Raw genomic sequence first — 19,050 nt, 5'->3', positions numbered from 1 at the left:
GAGGTCTTTGTATACTTTGGATATTAACCCCTTATGTGATATGTGGTTTGCAAATATCTTCTCCCAATTGTTAGGTTGTCTTTTTGTTTTGTTGACGGTTTCCTTTGCTGTGCAGAAACTTTTTAGTTTGATGTAGTCCCATTTGTTCATTTTTTCTTTTGTTTCCCTTGCCCAGTCAGACATGGGACTTGAAAATATGCTGCTAAAAGCTCAAGTTTTGAAGTGATTGTCCGGGTATAAGGCTTTAGAAGCTTTATAGGCTGTGTGAGCTTAGTTGAGTTACTAAACCTCTCTGGGCCTCAGTTTCTCTTCTATAAAAAGGGAATGACAATATAACAAACACCCTCATGGTAAGTGCAGCCTGTACCTGGTTGACTCTAGGTCAGACTCCTTTGCAGGATGCTTGGACTGCCTGAAATGGGAGCTTTTTCACCTTGACCAAGCTGTCAGTGTCTCACAGCAGGCCCTAGAGCTGGGTAAGAAAATCCTTTCGTCCTTGTTGTGGAGCTTGGCTGAGTCAGCTTGGCATAAATTCTAAGATGCGGGGACATCTGGGACCTTTCTGATGGTGACTGAGAGAAGCTCATTGTAGCCCCAAAGCAGCCAGAAGTGTGCATGTCAGGGAAATTGACCTGTTAAGGATGCTAGGATAGGCCTGGGCCTATCAGAGCTATGAGCTTTCATTTGTATTTTACTTCCCTGTCGTTACCCCCACACCTATGCTAGGTCTTATTAAAAGTGACATCCTGGTCTTTGATCCCCTGTGGGAACCAAGTGGAAGGGCCTGCCCACATTTGGGATTCAGTGGACATGAGGAGGGGATCCCTCATTTCCTTGAGGTCAGACTGGCAGTAGCACTGGAGTTACCAGCAGAGGGTCACTGGGGCAGAGGCATTGTATGGTGGCACGATGAAAAGGCTCAAGTGGTAGACCTGAAGAATCTGCCTGAGCACATGCGAGAAGGCACCCAAAGGACTGAAATAGCTGGAAAATGCCATGATGAAATGGGGGAGTATTTTCTGCTAAGTAGGCAGGGCTGTGAATATAGTCCCTCGGGTACCAGCCCAACACCTTCCTTTGATGGAACACACATACGTCCACAACCAGTGGCCATGGTCAGTCTATTTAACCACTACTGTATTGCTAAGGCCCAATTCAAAACCATGTAGCTGGCCCTGGTGCTGAACTCCACTTATTTATGGAAGAAAGTAAATCGTATTGCTGGTGACTAGGAAAGGCTTCAAAACCCTTTTACAAAGGAGAGAAGAGATAATTGGGAAACCATGATTTTCCCAATAAACTATAGATTCCTTCTTCTCCAGACTGATAGAACTCTCACCATCGAACTTTCTGAATTCTGGATTTCGATACTAGAGTTCTTTGAAGAGAACAGAAGAAATCAGATTTTTGGATGCCCGACTGTACCAGGAATTAACCTTTCACTGTTGAGCACTGGGGAAGTCTATGAGGTCCTGGAGGAGGGGCAGGGTAGCTGATAGTGGGGAGGCAAACAGAAAACTTGGGTCTGTGTCTATTTACTGAGAAGTATGAAAATACTCCAATGTTTTAACAACCGGGGCAGCTGGGTACTGACCCACACTTGTCCTGTCTACACACATCATACCTATACACAACCGAGGTGTACTCACCATTTCCTGGTGGGGTTCAGATAGAAAACTGAGGCTCTGGGTCCCCCGAACTATAGCTGCGAATAGGACAGGAGAGCAACACTGCCTCACTTCAGGCCACCTCCCATGCTCGGGCAGGTCTTCTCACATACCCCCTGCACAGGTGGGGATGCTATGCAGGAGAGACCCTGTGCTATTGCCCCCTCCCCCTGCATCTCCAAAGCGAGGCAGGTCCACACGCCCCAATTCCTGTTTTGTGGCTGTGCTCTGCCTTGCCTAAAAATAAAAGGTTGACTTATTTTTAACTTGAGCTCTTCTGCTTCTGGGCCTCATGAATGCTAGTTGATTCGTAGCTGGCAAAATGAAACTATTCCCATGACCACGAAAACCCATTCAAGGTCCCCACAAACTCAACCCACATCCTCCTACTCCAAATCAATGAGGCTGACTCAGTTTCCTGCTGACTCACAGCAGTCCTGGCTCTACCAGTCAGCTGGTTCCACAGGTTAGAAGTGGCCCCGGGCAGAATCCAAGATTCCTGGGAATCAGAGCATTGCATATGGCCGCTGAGAGAGGCTCAGTGTGAGTCTTCAGCCCCCTGCCTTGTCCTCATGGCCTGGATCTTCTCACTGGGCTGAATATTTCCAGTTTTCACTCTGAAGCGGGGTCTTGAACAAGAGTGGGAGGTGAGAGGCCAGCTGGAAGCAGAGGGCTGGGATAGCGGCTGAGCCGAAGGCCTCCAGCTCCTCATCTGTTCCTTAAAATCAAACACCTTGGGATGTTCAGGCAATGTGATGGTCAGCTTCTTAGAAAAACTGGATTCCAAATGAGACTCCCAATCAGTTATGGAAGAGAGTAAACCCTATTGCTGGTGGCATGGAAAGACTCTAAAGCCCTTTCATTAAGGAGAGAAGGGATAATTAGGTTGTTCATGATTTTCCCAATAAAGCACGATTCCTCCCTGCTGAGACCAATGGAACTCTCAACATTAATCTTTTTTAATTCTGAGTTTTGATACTGGAGTTCTTTCAAGGAGCAGAAGGAATCAGATTTTCTTAAAGGAATAGATTCATGGCTTAAAAGAAACCTTTTCATGCCCACTCTATTGAATCTCCCAGCACGATTAACAACACTCACTCCTGCTGACAAAAAAAGTCAATAATCTTCTAATAAAAACACCCAATTCTGAGATGATGGAACAAAAGACTTTAGCTCCTCATAATTCTTAATTTTAATAAAATCTGTGGGCTCTGGGAGTAGGGCTTACAAGTGACAAGTAAATAGTTCCTTTTGGGGGAGCAGCTGAGGAATGTCATAAAGAATCTGCTTGTGACCAAATAAAAGAAAAACAACTTCAAGTAACCACTGAACTTCTGTCTTTACTCCCTGAAAAGATCCCTGAAAAGATCTCCAAAACCTATTGTCAAGTGCATAAAGCAAGGCAGCACGATGTGCAGAGCATGCAAGCAGCAACTGTGTAAAAAGAGAGTAAATTACGTACACAAAAAACCTCTGGGGGCTGGCCCCGAGGCACAGTGTCTAAGTTTGCATGCTCTGCTTCGGTGGCCCAGGGTTGCCAGATCAGATCCCGGCTGCAGACCTATGCATTACTTATCAAGCCATGCTGTGGCTGTGTCTCACATAGAAGAACTAGAGTGAGCTACAACTAGGATATACGACTATGTACTGGGGCTTTGGGGAGAAAAAAAAAAAAAGAGGAAGATTGGCAACAGATGTTAGCTCAGGGCCAATCTTCCTCACCAAAAAGCATACCTTTGAAAAATAAAAATAGCTATAGACGAGTTTCACCTCAATTTAAAAAAACAAAAAACAAAAACCTCTGGGAGGCTATACATAGAAACTGGTAAACTAATTGTCTCTGGGGAGGAGAACTGGGTACTTGGGAGACAGAGAGTAAAGCGGACTTTTCGTTGTATGCCTTTCTGTACTTTGAAACTTTGAACCACGTGGACAGCAGGGCATATGAAGGTTTAACAGACACGTGCATCCCCTCTGCAAAGCCCAAAATGAATAGGTAAGGAGTGAGTTAGTGGCAAATCACAATTAATTTAAAATCTTCAAACTAAGGCTGTAGCTCAATTCTCCAAACAGGAGCTTCCAGAAGCTCCATTGGTTGGGGTACATTCCCCATATCCCATCAGGCAGGAGTCTCTTTCCCAGAAGGCAATTGGGCATCTGGATTTATCCTGCCCTGTGAATGGAGGATGCAGCAGGATGCTCGGGAGATTGGTGGTAGCGTGGGTGAGGCAGATCTGGGGAATGGCCATATGGCCCTGGGTTAGGCACACGACCTCTTTGAGCCTCAGTTTCCTCCTCTGTAAAGTAGGGGTGATCAGACCTACCTCTCGGAGCTGGTAGGACAATGGTAGAGAGAATGAAGATAACATAAGGAAGTGCCCAGTACTCCACGGCACTTAGCAATGCTAATGTCCTTTCCCAGGAATGGGACAATGTTGCAGGTTCTGCCTGCTCAGGAGATGTTACCTGGTGACAGCATAAAGATTTGCTTAGCCTTCCTTGTTCAACAAGTCCAGCTACTAGCACGACGTTTCTGCAGTATCTTTATGAGCTTGCCATTTCTTCCGTTTTTACAAATTAAGACTGTATCGTTGAAATGGAGAGTGAATAAAAAAGTAAAAGTATTAGACACGTAAGGGTCACCACAGCTGTGTGATTGAGTGCTTACCTTGGGCCTTGTAGTTTAGATGTATTATTTCTAACTCTTACAACAGCCCTAGAAGCAATATGTTTCAATCCTCATTTTACAAGGCAAGGAGAGTTTAAGTAACCCGCTCTCAGTCATATAATGCTAGTAAGAATCAGAGCAGGGATTGGAACCCATGACTGCCTGACTTTCCACTGTACCACATTCTGTCATGGAACCCAACTTGTAAATTCCCAAAGTCAAGACAACTGCTCAGTGTGAGCTTAGAACCATCATAAAATCTAAATGAGGGGCCAGCCGGGTGGTGTACTGGTTAAGTTTACATGTTCCACTTCCGTGGCCTGGGGTTCACTGATTCGGATCCTGGGTGCAGACCTATGCACCACTTGTAAAGCCATGCTGTGGCAGGCATCCCACATATAAAGTAGAAGAAGATGGGCACAGATGTTAGTTCAGGGCCAGTCTTCCTCAGCAAAAAGAGGAGGATTGGCGGCAGAAGTTAGCTCAGGGCTAATCTTCCTCAAAAAAATAAAAAATAAAAAAACTAGATGAAAAAGTTGGAAGAGGGCCAAAAGAGCATCAGGTCTAACCCCCACCTGACAAGGAACCTTCCTTTCAACATCCCTGCTTCTTTGACGGGGAGCTCACCACCTCATGTGACAGCCCATTTCATTTTTAGACAATTTTAATTACTAGGAAGATGCACAATGTGCTGTTTGCCAGTCAGATTCACCTATTTTCATTACAGCTTCATCCACCGTGAGGAGGCCATCATTAAGACACCCTCAGCTGAAATCCTGAACTCCATTACCTCCTGGACTTGCATTATAAGGCCCCCACACCATTGCCAAATAAAGTTTCTCCAGAAGATCAGCAATGCAGACAGTCATGAAAGGGATGTTGATTGCTGCTTCAAATGAGTCTGGGATAGGTGATTATCTCTTCCTGAGAAAAACTTAGTCTGGATGGAATGTATTGTCGCTCGGGACAGAGGTATAGCATATATTGCAGAAGTTTAAAATAATCAGAGGCGTGTGTATGCAAGACAATTCCTTGGTTAATTAAAATGCTGCAAAAAGCAATGAAAGCTGATTTTTGTGCTTCCCCTTCTTCCTGGCTTTCAGCTTCTCTGGCAGTTTTCTGTTGAGTTGAAGGACAGTCAGTCCTAGATGATCAAAAATGAGCTCATGTTGTTTGCTTCCTGCACCGTGAGCTTCCTGGAAGTTCCAACAACTAATCATGGAGATTAAAAATGGCTGAGAATTAGAAAGGGGGTCTCCGAGGTCTTCTGCATGCGTACGCCCTGCTCATCTGATTCTCCACGGGGGAAACACAATATGTTTCCGTGATTGTGCAAACTGCAGGAAAGTAGGAGAAGCCAGGGTCAGAAGAGCAACGTGGCTCCTCTGGGATTTCAGGTGGCAAATAGGCTTGAGAATCTTAACTTTAATGAAGACAACAAAAATCACATAATTAACACACACAGGTAACAGCTCATTAGTCTCCCAGGGCTTAAGTTATGCTAAAAATAATCAACACAATTTGTTTAAATAAGGAGCTCTTACAGGTGGGGATGGAGGCAGCCTGGGCCATAGCAGAATGAGGCCATTTCTCTGCATCTCCTTCCATGCGCTAAAGCAGACAGGCCTACTCTTCATTCAGGGGGAAGGCTTATTAAAAACACATGTGGAACTGCAGAGAGGAAATGAGTGGATTATTGAGAGTCTCTCTGACTCTGAGCCTGACTCCAAAATCTTACACAACCCTATCTCACAACCCAGGTCCTCCAAGGCAGGATCGTCTCCTAGATAATCTGCTGGGGGGACGGGAGGCTGGCGACAAGTCAAGCTGTGAGAGAGGCCAGCTTTGGTCCATGCCTTCTCTTTTCTTCCTTGTGACAATTTAAGCTCATACGTTTGTACATCCCCTTCTGCCTAATCTGGGTTGATGACTGCTTTCACCAGTGGAATTTGGAGGAAATGATTTTTTGGGATTTCTGAGCCCAGGCATTAAGAAGCCTCATACCTTTTGCCATCCCTTGACCCACCAAGAAAGACGTCCGGGTGCCCCTGCTGTGGAGTGAGGCACATGGGGAGATCTCAGAGGATGAGCGGCCAGGTGGAGAGCAGCCACACAGAGGAGCAACTGACGCTCCGATATTCAGCCCAGTGGCAGCCCCAGCTGCCCACTACTGCAACTGCAAGGAGGAACCCGAGCGAGACCAACAGAGGAACTGCCAGCCAATCTCCAGCCAACCCACTATCATATCGACCCATGAGATACAATAAATGGTTGTCATTTTCAGCCACCAAGTCTGGGGTGGATGTTGCAAGACAGTAAATAACCAAAACCCTCCCTCTCTGCCCTTCCCCTGTTACCGTGCCCTGTTCACACCCTCTTGACTACGTCTTTGTGCATTTCCAAGATCTCTCCTAACACCTTTGGGGAAATCATGTACATGTGTTCACAGAAGAAGGTCTCCCTCTCATTTCTTAGCAAAATAATCATATTCGCTGGGGTTTTTGGAGATTAGACTGCAGACTTCCTTGTCTAAGTGACGAGAGAAATACTAAGTTGTCCCTTAACTTTTCTTTCTTTCTTTCTTTCTTTGGTGAGGAAGATTGTCCCTGAACTAACACCAGTTGCCAATCTTCCTCTTTTTGCTTGAGGAAGATTGTCCCTGAGGTAACACCTGTGCCAGTCTTCCTCTACTCTGACACAGACTGGCTTGATGAGTGATGTGTGGGTCTGCGCCTGGGATCCGAACTTGCAAACCCTGGACCCCTGAAGCGGAGCACAAGAACTTAACCACTATGCCACTGGCTCAGGCCCTTCCTTAACTTTTCTTGCTCTTGTGTAAAAACAGGAACTCCACCTACCCCCATGGGGTTAAACAGAAAAATCTCAGGCTTAGAGGCTGGGGGTGCTGGTTGAGGAAAGGGCTGAGGGTCATTGCTTAATTGTGCTGCACTGGACATCTCCCTAAGCAGTGGAGAGTCAGCAATAGCGCTCTAAGAGGATTTTTCTCAAGTAGTACTCAACTTGAAAGCTTTTCTGTTTCTGTCAAAAGTCAGGGCAGCCAATAAAACTGCCTCCACTGCTACGGTGAAGATTGGAGCTGCTCAGAACAGAGAGCGTCAGAAAACTGCCAAGCAGCTCTGATGAAGAGAAAACAAACAAGGTATTTTGAGAGCGAATCGAAGGAACATTTACACAGACCTGTGCCTTAGCACTAGCAAAGTCAAAGTTTTAGAAGTATTGTTGACAAGACTCTGTACTTTGATCAAATTTAGGAAACTTAGATTCAATGAATAAACGGATGGATGATGGATGATGGATGGATGGATGGATCACTGGACATCTATGATGGGCAGAGTACAATTTTCCTGCCACCTCTGCTAGAGGGAAACAACCATATATCATTGTGGGACCCAAGAAGGTCTGTGAATGGTGCAGAACCAGGATGATGAGGGATGAAGAACATCCGGGAGAATCATTTCCCTTAGCTGCCCCCGGGTAAGGTTTCCATCAGTCCCTTCAGATAAGGAATATATAAGATGTCATTGTTGTTTTCAGTTTGGAGTTTCTTTATTCCTGCTTAGGTTAACTGTATCCAGATAATTCCATAGAATAAGCTTGGTCCTTCTCATCTAATCTTTTTGCTGTCTTTATAAAATCCCAAATTAAACAATTTTCTTAGTTCCTTAAAGAACTAAAGATAAATATCTGAACTAGTGTGGCAGACGTTGCTAGTTGCCAACCTGATAAACATGGGCTCTTCTTTCTTAATAAGGAAAATTCAATTTTGTTAGAGAAGCAATATGTTCAGCAAAGAACTCTTGCTCTGCCAGATTCCCATGAACCGAGGAATGCCCTGTGACATATTTCTGGCCGTGAGACATAAATTGAAGTTGTCTGGGAAATAGGGTGCTGCAACTTCCCCCCTTTCTTCTTTCTGCCTGAAATGAGATACCACATCTGGAGGTGGGACAGTCAACTTGAAACCATGAGGCGATGAACGCGAGGTCAGAAGTCTGCACACTGACCATGAAGGAAAGGAAAGACGATAAAGCCCTGAGCCCTGCTGGTATAATGAGCCACGACCAGCCGTGAACTTTTTGTTCCATGTGACAAACGTCTAAGTATTTAAGCAACTTTTTTATCATATTTGCAGCCAAAAGCATTCCTGGCAGTGACTCTTGGCTTGATCCAATTGAAATTGCCATCTGGATTCTAGTGCCCAGAGTTGGTAAGGAAAAAGCATTCTTTACTGAACATTGACTGAATAAAGGCCAGCTCCTCACAGGGTATGGCATGTTGTATTCGTTTGGGCTACAAATAAAAGAAACCCCTGGCTTGCACTCACTTACATGACAAATCACAGAGCGGGAAGTCCGGAGGTAAAAACAGATGCAGATGCAGAACCATCACAGCCTCAGGGGCGCAGATTATTCCATCTCTCTGCTTGGCCATCCTTGGGGAACCAGGAGCTTTCCCTGACATCCCCCTGAATCTTGATGGGTAGAGTTGGATACCTGAACAACTCTGTACTTATTAGAAAGAAAAGCAGGGATCGATAATCATAGAAAACCAAGTGTCCATGGCACACATGTTGTACAAGCACTTTGTAAAATGTGGAAAGCCCCAAAGTACAAAATGATGACGATCCTACCAGCCTCGTGCCAACATGGGTTTGAACACTCTCCGGCTGCCACTTGAAAAACGAAGTCTTGTTTTCTTCTCCATTCAGCTAACATTTGTGGCTTCCAGCTGAATGGTCCAATTCATTCATCCTATTTGACTAATCTCATAACAGGAAGCAATGAAAGTGTCCCAAGGGACCAAAAAGCCCACTTGAAAAAATGGAATATTTGAAAAAACAAACAATTCCTCCCTCTCTTCCTCCCAACTAAGCTACTTTCACTGTACAAAAGGGTAGTGCTGAAGTCAACCCAGACTCTGTTCAAATGGAAAGAGAGAGATTCCAAAGTCTGTTTAATAGCAAGACAAAGTCATGGGCGCTTGTTAGAAATACAGTAGTCCCCACTTATCCTTGGGGGTACATCCCGAGACTCCCAGTGGATGCCTGAAACCACGGATAGTACCAAACCCTATATAGACCATGTTTTTTCCTACACATACATATCTATGATAAAGTTTAATGTATAAATTAGGCACAGTAAGAGATTAACAACAATAATTAATAATAAAATAGAACAATTATTGCAATACACTGCAATAAAAGTAACCATAGATCTTAGCAACTTCAGCACACAATGTTTTTTCCTTTCCTAATTAAGTCAAGAACTTTCACCTTTTCACTTAAAGGAAGCACTTTACAGCTTCTCTTTGGCAGGTCCAAACTGCCAGCATCCCTACTCTTGTGCTTTGGGGCCATTACTGAGTAAAATAAGGGTGACTTGAACGTTAGCACTGTGATACCACGACCGTCAATCTGGTACTGAGAGGGCTTCTAAGTGACTCACGGCAGGTAGTGCACACAGCGTGGATACGCTGAACAGAGGGAAGATTCACGTCCCCAGCAGGATGGAGCCAGACAGCTCAAGATTCCGTCTCACTACTCCAAACGGCAGTACAATTTAAAACTTATGAATTGTTTATTTCTAGAATTTCCCTTTAATTTTTTCAGACCATGGTTGACCGCAGGTAACCTCTCGGGGAGGGAAACCGTGGAAGGGGGGACTACTAGAGTCTTTTTTCCAGCATGGAGCTAACGTTCTTAGAAAGCTTAAGAATAGGTGCCTCACTGGGGATAGATGTGCAAACTCAGTGACAGGAGTGTGTGATGTGTAGGCAGTTTAACAGGAGTGAATTTCTCCCCAGAATGCTAATCTGCTTGTGCAGAATCCACCGTGGTATGGAGTGTGGCATACACAGGGGAGAAAAATTTGTAGTGCCAGGAGCCATCACCAGACATTCAGAACTCGGACAAAACAGAGTGTCACCTGTGTTTCCCTTTGGGGAACTCTGTCTTTCCTTCTCTCCCCAAGTGTTTTTTGGTGGTGCTGACCCCACTGCTGGCTATAGGGGTGGGCCGATGTCACAGTATTGTATTCCATCCTCATCAATGCAGTAGTGGGTTCAGAAATGGGAACATGACCCAAATAGGTCCCTTGAGACCCAACCTGTGACTTTTCTTGGAATGATTAGGGGTTGTAGACCTTCTGGAAATAGAAGATCCCAGATGTTTCACTTGTATGAACTGATAAAATCTCCTTTTTGCTGAAATTGGCACGAGCTGCATTTCTGTCACTTGCAACATATGAAGATCTAGCTAACACAGAAACAAAAGGTACCAGTATCTTGCGTCTTAAAGAGGAGAAACAGTCATCCGTGACAATATAAAGAAATTCATTTTATATTCATAACAGTGTCCCCATCCCCACTCAATGTCTTTATGTGTTCCCTAGCTCAATTTCTAAAGTGAATTATCCTCAAAAACAAGCAATAAAATTACAAAATGTGGTTGTTACTGTATGCTTAGCACTTTGCTGGTTACTTTTACATGCGTATTTCATTTAATCTTTACACAATTACTCTCCCTGTTTTTACATGTGAGGACCCTGAGGCTCGGAGCGGATAAATGCCAGAGGGGAGCTCAGTTTAGTTAGCCTGCGGTCAGGAGCTGCACCCTCAGCACATTTGCGGTGTCCATCGGTCGTCACCTGTCCCGCAGTGTCTGAGGAATGGTTTAGGATCTCAACAAGACAAGCAGGCAAGCAGTGGAGGAGAAAGCCTTCTCTGTTTACACTGGAATGCTTGCTCATTTGAGGTCCGATCTCAAATTCCGCAAGACTGAATTTTAAGGACCAACAACATATGATACAAAATTCCATTTAGAGGACCTTGCCTGGAAAGAATTTTAACTTGAGGTTATCCTCACATAAATGAGGTCAACCCAACAGCTACCAACTTTGTTATTCTGCTAATGTTTACAAATATCTCTGCTTTTCAAACTTATCAAAGTACAATTTACAAGCAATAAAATGCAGGATCTTTGACAAATATAAACCCTCAGGTAAGCATCCATAGTCAAGATATAGAATATTTTGATCACTTCAGAAAGGTTTCCCATGTCCATTTCCAGAAAATTTTAACATGCATTCACACCCAAAACCCCCTAACCCCATCCTAGGAAGCCATTGTTCCGATTTCTATGAATAGATTAGTTCACCTCTTCTAGAACTTCATGTGAATAGAATCATACAGTATGTACTATTTTGTGTCTGGCTTCTTTCACCCGGGGTAATATTGTTGAGGTCCATCCATGTTGTCATATGTACCAGTAGTTTTTTCCTTCTTATTTCTGAATGGCATTCAATTGCGGGAATGTAACACAAATGATCTATTCACCTGCTGATGGACAATTGTGATGTTTCCAGTGGAACTATTATGAATAAAGCTCTTATGCATATTTTTGTATAAGTCTTTGTGTGGAGATACATTTTCATTTCTCCTGAGTAAATACCTAGGAATAAAATTATTGGATCACTTGGTGAGTATATATTTAACCCTGCAAGAAACTTCTGAACAGTTTTCCAAAGTGACTGTACCATTTTACACTCTCACTAGTAACTGATAACAGTTCTGGTTACTCTGCATCCTCCCCAACATCCACACTGTCAGTCATTTTATTTTTAGCCAAGCATATTGATGAGGAATGATATTCAATTATGGTTTTATTTAGCATTTTCCTGATGACCAATGAAGATGCTTATCGGTCATTTGTATATCTTCTTTTGTGAAGCATTGGTGAGATTATTTGATCTACTTTTAAAATTGGGTTATCTTTCTTCTTAATATTGCGTGTAACAATTCTTTCTATGTTCTGGATATAAATCCTCTGACAGCTATGAGGATTAGGAATATTTTCTCTCAGTTTTTGGTTTGTCTTTCCAGTTTCATGAAGGTGTCATTTGAAGAGCAGACATTTTTGCTGGTGGTGAAGTCCAGTTTGTCCATTTTTTCTTTTATGATTTATGCTTTCTGCATTCAATTGAGAAATTTTTACCTGCTTGAAGGTCAGAAAGATTTATATCTTATACTTGATTACCAAAATTTTATAATAGGTCCTGAAGTCAAGTAGTGTGTCATCTAATTTTTTTTTTCAAAATTATTTTAGCAATTCTAGGCCTGGCCCGGTGGTTCAGCGGGTAAGTTCACACATTCCGCTTCTCGGTGGCCTTGGTTTTGCTGGTTCAAATCCCAGGTGTGGACATGGCACTGCTTGGCAAGCCATGTGGTGGTAGGCGTCCCACATATAAAGTAGAGGAAGATGGGCACGGATGTTAGCTCAGGGCTAATCTTCCTCAGCAATAAGAGGAGGACTGGCAGTAGTTAGCTCAAGGCTAATCTTCCTCAAAAAAAAAAAAGAAACAAATTATTTTAGCAATTCTAGATCCTTTGCTTTTCCACGTACTTTGTAGAATCACCTCTTCAATTTCTACAAAAAGAATCTACTAGGATTATCACTAGAGTTGCATTGAATTTGAGATAACTGGCATCTTAACAATACTGAATCTTACAATCAATGAATATGGAATACCTCTCTATTTGTGTAGATCTACTTTAATATCTCTCAGAAATATTTTGCATTTTTTTACATTTTGCACATTTTAAGTGTAGAGGTCTTAAAGTCTTTTCCTAAATTTATTACTAAATATGTTATTCTCTTTGGAGCTATTATAAATGGTATTTATTTCACTTTACATTGTTGCTAGTATATAAAAATCTAGTTGATTTTTATTTACTGATTTTGTATTATGTTACTTTGCTAAATTCTCTTATTATTTATAATAGTGTTTTTTAATATCCTTAGAATTTTTTATTTAGACAATTATGATATTTGTATGATGTTACTTTCTTCCACCTCAATATCCACGATTTTTATTATTATTTTTCTTATCTTATTGCAATGGCTAGGACTATTGAATGGAGATGGGGAGAAAAGATATCCTTGGCTTGTGCCCAATCTTAACTTGAAAGCAGCCAATGTTTCTCCATTGTGTATACTATTACCTGTAGGTTTTTCATAGCTGCCTTTAATGAAATTGAGGAAGTTCTTCTCTATTCCTAGTTTGCTAAGAGTTTTTATCATGAATGGGGGTTGGAGTTTGTCAAATACTTTTTCTTCCTCTATGGAGACAATCACGTGATTTGTCTCCTTTACCTGTTAATGTGGTGAATTGCATAAATAAATTTTCAAGTGTTAAACCAACCTTGCATTTCTGAGATACACTCTACTTGGTCATGATATATTTTCCATATTATGTATTTTCTGGATTTATTTTGCTAATGTTTTGTTGAGGAATTTTTCTCTATGTCCATGAGGAACATTGGTCTGTCAAGATTTTGGTTTCGGAGTTATGTTAGCCTCATAAAATGATTGGAGAAATTTTTTCTCCTCTATTTTCTGAAAGAGTTTGTATAAATTTGGTGTTATTTCTTTCTTAAATTATTGATAACTGTTTAGTAGAATTCACCTGTGAACCCATCTGGGCCTACACATTTCTTTGTGGGAAGAATTTTTCAAATTACAAAATTGATTTTTCATATATATATATATATATATATATGAAACTATATATGAAACTATAACTATATATATATGAAACTATATATGAAAAAATATATATGAAATATGTATTAAACTAACTATTGTTCTTGTGTCAACTTTGATAAGTTATATTTTTCAAGAATTTTTCCATTTCATCTCAGTTATTGAATTTATAAATATAAATTTGTTCAAAACATTTACTTATCCTTTTGATAGCTATAGCTTATTAAGTGATATGCCCTCTTTCATTTCTCATATTGGTTATTTGGATTTCTCTCTCTCTCTTTTTTTATTAGACTTGCTAGAGCTTTATTAATCTTTCCAAAGAATTCACTTTGGCTTTTTAAACTTTCTGTAATGTTTATCTATTCTCAATTTCATTGATTTATGTTTTTCATTATTTCTTTTCTTCTTATGTTGGGTTTAATTTGCTGTTATTTTTCTGGCTTTTAACATTTAAACCTTTATATTTTTTTAATGTAGGCATTTAAAGTTATATATTTTCCTCTAATAACTGCTTTGGCTGCATCCCATACATTTTGATATGTTGTTTTCATTATGATTCACTTAGAAATATTTTCTAATTTCCCTTATAGTTTCTTCTTTGACTCATGGATTATTTAATGTGTATTATTTAACTTTCATATATTTGGGGATTTTCTAGATATCCCATTGTTATTAATTTTTATTTTTATTTCATTGCAATCAGATAATATAGTCTGTAAGTTTTTAACATTTTAAAGTTTAATGAAACCAAGATAGACTAGGATATGGACTTTCTTGGTGAACATTTCACATAAACTTGAAAGGAACATTTATCCTGCAATTATTTGGAAAATACCTTTTCTGTCATGTTGGTTGATAGTGTTGTTCAGATAATCTATATACTAACTTATTGTTTGTCCATTTCTTCTATCAATTAATAGGGTATGTTAAAAATGTCCAACTATGACTATGAATTTGTTTGTTTCTCTCTTTAGTTTTATAAGTTTTTGTTTAATACATTCTAAAGCTTTATTGTTGGGTATATATACATTTAGGATTATTGTCTTCCTGATAAATGTGACTTTTATCATTGTAAAATTTCCAGTTCCTGGGACCATCTATAGCAATCATCTTTGTATTGACATCTACTTTGTCTGACATTAACGTAATCATGCTCATCTTATTCTTACTATTGGTATGGTAAGTCTTTTTTTATCCTTTTACTGCCAATCTATCTTTTTTTTATATTTGATACATATCTCTTATAGGCAGCGAATAATACTATTGAGCTATCATTTAAAAATGAGAGCTATCACATAGAAATCTGAATCTCTGACCTCTCTTGAGAAATAGGAGATCTGGCAAAAATAGGCTGCATTCCCATATGGCTACATATGGTTGAGCAGCTGCTGCCTCCTATAGAGTTAGAATATTCTCTCCAGTTTGCCACAGTCCTCACTATTCTCTATTGTTTCCCAGGCACTGAGGCTGAATTGCCATTTTTCAATGGGCTGTTGTTCTTCTCATAGAAGGGAAATATTTCTTCAGGTAAACATCTCCACTAAAATATTAAAACTAAAATGTAAATAAGAAGGCTGTGTGTTTAAAGACAAAAAGGAGAGGACATATACCCAGCCCACTTTTTCATTATGTGACCTGTCTGGCTTCCATAGGGATTTGAATTTTCAATTCCCGGTTGTAGTAAATATTCAGGTTCTGTTTGAAATCGTCTGACTTTGAGGGTTAGAATTCAAAAAGAGAGAGGATGGTTCTAGCCTACACATAGACATTTTCTTTTACAAATGGCTAGTCTCTCCTTGTAAATGCTTTTCAAAAACAATTTCAAGTCTATACTAGTGTTTATATAATGAATGTATGCTCACAAATGAAAAGATAACTTTTTCTATTGAGCTAACATTCGTTTATAACATTATATAAGTTTCACGTGTACATCATAATTCCACTTCTGCATATACTACAGCATGCTCACCACCAGAATCTAGTTTCCATCTATCACCATACAATTGACACCTTTTACTCGTTGCCCTCTCCCCAACCCCCTTTTTCTATGGTAACTACTAAACTGTTCTCTGTGTGTTTGTTTTTGTTTTGTTTTGTTTGTTTATTTTTTATTCCACACATGAGTGATATCGTGTGGTATATGTCTTTCTCTGTTTGACTTATTTCACTTAGTATAATACCCTCAAGGTCCATCCATGCTGTTGTAAATGGCAAGATTTCATCTTTTCTTATGGCTGAGTAGTATGCCATTATATATGTATAATGTATAGATGTGGTATATATACATACATACATATTATATATAATATAATATGTAATATATAATATTATATATATGAATATTATATATAAGTATATATATTATATATATAATAATTATATATAATATGTATGCATGTATGTATGTATATATACCACATCTTCTTTATCCATTCATCTGTTGATGGGTTCTTAGGTTGTTTCCATATCTTGGCTGTTGTAAATATCGCTGCAAAGAATATAGAGGTGCATATATCTTTTTGAGTTAGTATTTTCATGTTATTCAAACAAATACCCAGAAGTAGAATAGCTGGATCATATGGTAGTTCTAGTCTTCTTTTTTTTGAGGAATCTCCATGCTGTTTTCCGTAGCGGCTGCACCAATTTACATTCCCACCAGCAATGTATGACGGTTCCCTTTTCTCCACACCCTCTCCAACACTTATTTCTTGTCTTTTTGACAATAGCCATTCTAACCAGCATGAGGTAATATCTCATTGTGGTTTTGATTTGCATTTCCCTAATAATTAGTGATGTTGGACATCTTTGCATGTGTCTGTTGGCCATATGTATGTCTTCTTTGGGAAAATGTCTATTTCGATCCTCTGCCCATTTTTTAATCTGGTTGTTTGTTTTTTTATTGTTGAGTTGTATGAGTTCTTTATATATTTTGGATATTAACCTCTAATATAACTTTATTCTGGTCAATAATACCCAACCAGAACAATGCTCTCATTATTAAAACATGTCTCCATAAGTAAAATAAAGTACTTGAGCTGATAGTTAGATCCCTATCTCTTCTGCCTTGGCTTTTGATGGAAATAGGTCAATAAGAGATTAACTCCTGCTTCTGATGTAAGTTTTGCAGAGAAAGACCAGTGTGAAAGGTTTATTATGCTAAGATGGACAGAAGTTGGAGAAACACTCAAAAAATTCCATGCCTCGGTCCCTGGCTAGGGCTGCCTGCAGCTCCTTTTACATCCCCACCATGAGAAAGATGTCCTAAAACCCAACACTATTCCCTCTCTTCTCTCCAGGAAGAGCAAGATGGTGTCTTGCATAGCTGGGCCAGGGCCCAGAAGCACTATGAGAAGGCTGATTTATTTATCAGATCGCTCAAAATTCTGTGAAATAAAATTCAACATATACTACTATTGTCATAACACAGAAGCTTCCAACCTTCTAGGTGCTGGTTCCCCTGTGGCTTCACTCTCTAGATGGTCTTCGTGGGTGATGGTGGTTTGGAGGCTGTGATGGGAGTTGTAACCCACTCCATTTGAGACCATCATTTAAGAAGGTCCAGAACCATACTAGATTCATTTTATGAGTAAGACACATGGCTGCTTTTCTATTGCCTTCCCTGGGCCTTGATGCTTTTTGAATCCTGGGAGCACTTAGACTAATTACTTTTCTAAAATAGCGGCTAAGTACTTCTCTTTCCTCTATAGTTCCTTCCAGCAATTTCCATAATCCTAGGAGTAGAGAATGTTCTATCATATCTGTCCTCAGATTCTATTACCTACATTTTGTGATGTTTGTGCATTTTGCACAAGGTCCCTGGGGTTTTTCTGCCTGTCTTTTCTGGTAGTTTGGTCATTCTGGGGATGTGCAGGAAAGAGACTGGGATAAGCTGGCTACCTGAGTGGGGAGAGTATTTCTTCCTCGTGGTGAGGTTGCAGGGTGTGTATGTGAGGGGGTCAAGAGGAGAAAGGTGGAGAGACAGCCAACGGAGCCCCAGAACTGGGGAAGTAGAAAGACACCAGCCTGAAGGCTTGGTGATTTGGGCTCAAGTCCTTCCTTTGCTCTTAGCAGTTGTGATGCTGGACAAGTCAATTAACCACAGTGGGGCTCAGTTTCCACACTTGTAAAGTACTGGAGTGATGTTGGGGAGGAGTCTATGGTCCCTCATATATATGTCTCTCCAAATAGACCATGAGCTGCTTGAAGTTAGGCTATGATTTCCACATCTTCATGGTCTTGTGCCCAGTGCAGCATCTGGGACATGCTTGTATCCCTTAGGCATGAATTTGGCTGCAAGTAACAGAAACCCACTAAGAGCAGAATGCATCAAGATTTATTTTCTGCTGTTACAAGAAGACTAGAGCTGTGCTGGTTTTGGTTAAGGTGCTCAATGAGGCATCGCTTCCTTTAGTTTTTATTTTATTTTATTTTGTTTTATTTCTTTCTTTCAGTGAGTTTTTTGAGGACCTGGGTTCTTTCCATCTTCCCTCCTTCATCCTGTGCATGTTGGCTTTTGTTCTTGTTCTTGCCAACTCATAGTCCCAAGGTAGCTGCCACATTGCTAGGCATCAAACCCACGTTCAAGGCAAAAGAAAGGAGAATGAGGCAGCACTGGCCATTCTGGCCCTTTTATAAAGAAAGTAAAAGAATTCCCCAAGCCACATCAGGTTACATCTCATTGGCTATAACTATGTCACATGACCACTGCTAGCTGAAAGGGATGCTGGGAATGCCAGTGTCTGGCTTTCTAGATTCTAAAGTAGGAGACAGCAAGAAGAGGGGTAGACATGGCCATTGGGTTCAATAAACATTTTTAAATAAATACAACTAGACAGTAAGCTGAAAAATGCTTCTCTTTTCCCATTTGGTGTGTACAATGCAATTGTTTTGAGGAAATAAATACTACATTTGATATGTTTTTAAGTTATTGAAATTGGTGTCTTTTTTTTTTATTATTTTTTTTGGTGAGGAAGATTGGCCAGGAGCTAACATCTGTGCCAATCTTCCTCTACTTTGTATGTGGGATGCCACCACAGCATGGCTGATGAGGTTGTAGGTCTGTGCCCAAGATCCGAACCTGCAAACCCTGAGCTACCAAAGCGGAGTGTGTGAACTTAATCACTACACCACTGGGCCAGCCCCACTGCTGTCTT

General features: G+C 40.6%; 1 protein-coding gene across 1 annotated transcript in view; it reads left to right on the top strand.

Moving 5' to 3' along the window:
• The window catches only part of SOD3 (superoxide dismutase 3), a 47,782-nt gene that overhangs the window by 19,787 nt on the left and 8,945 nt on the right, over positions 1–19,050 (top strand). The gene's annotated exons all lie outside the window — the stretch shown is intronic.

Source organism: Equus asinus, chromosome 3 (genome assembly GCF_041296235.1).
Source record: "Equus asinus isolate D_3611 breed Donkey chromosome 3, EquAss-T2T_v2, whole genome shotgun sequence".
Lineage (NCBI taxonomy): Eukaryota > Metazoa > Chordata > Mammalia > Perissodactyla > Equidae > Equus > Equus asinus.
The sequence above is the reverse complement of the archived record's forward strand: the minus strand, read 5'-3'. Positions and strand labels throughout refer to the sequence as shown.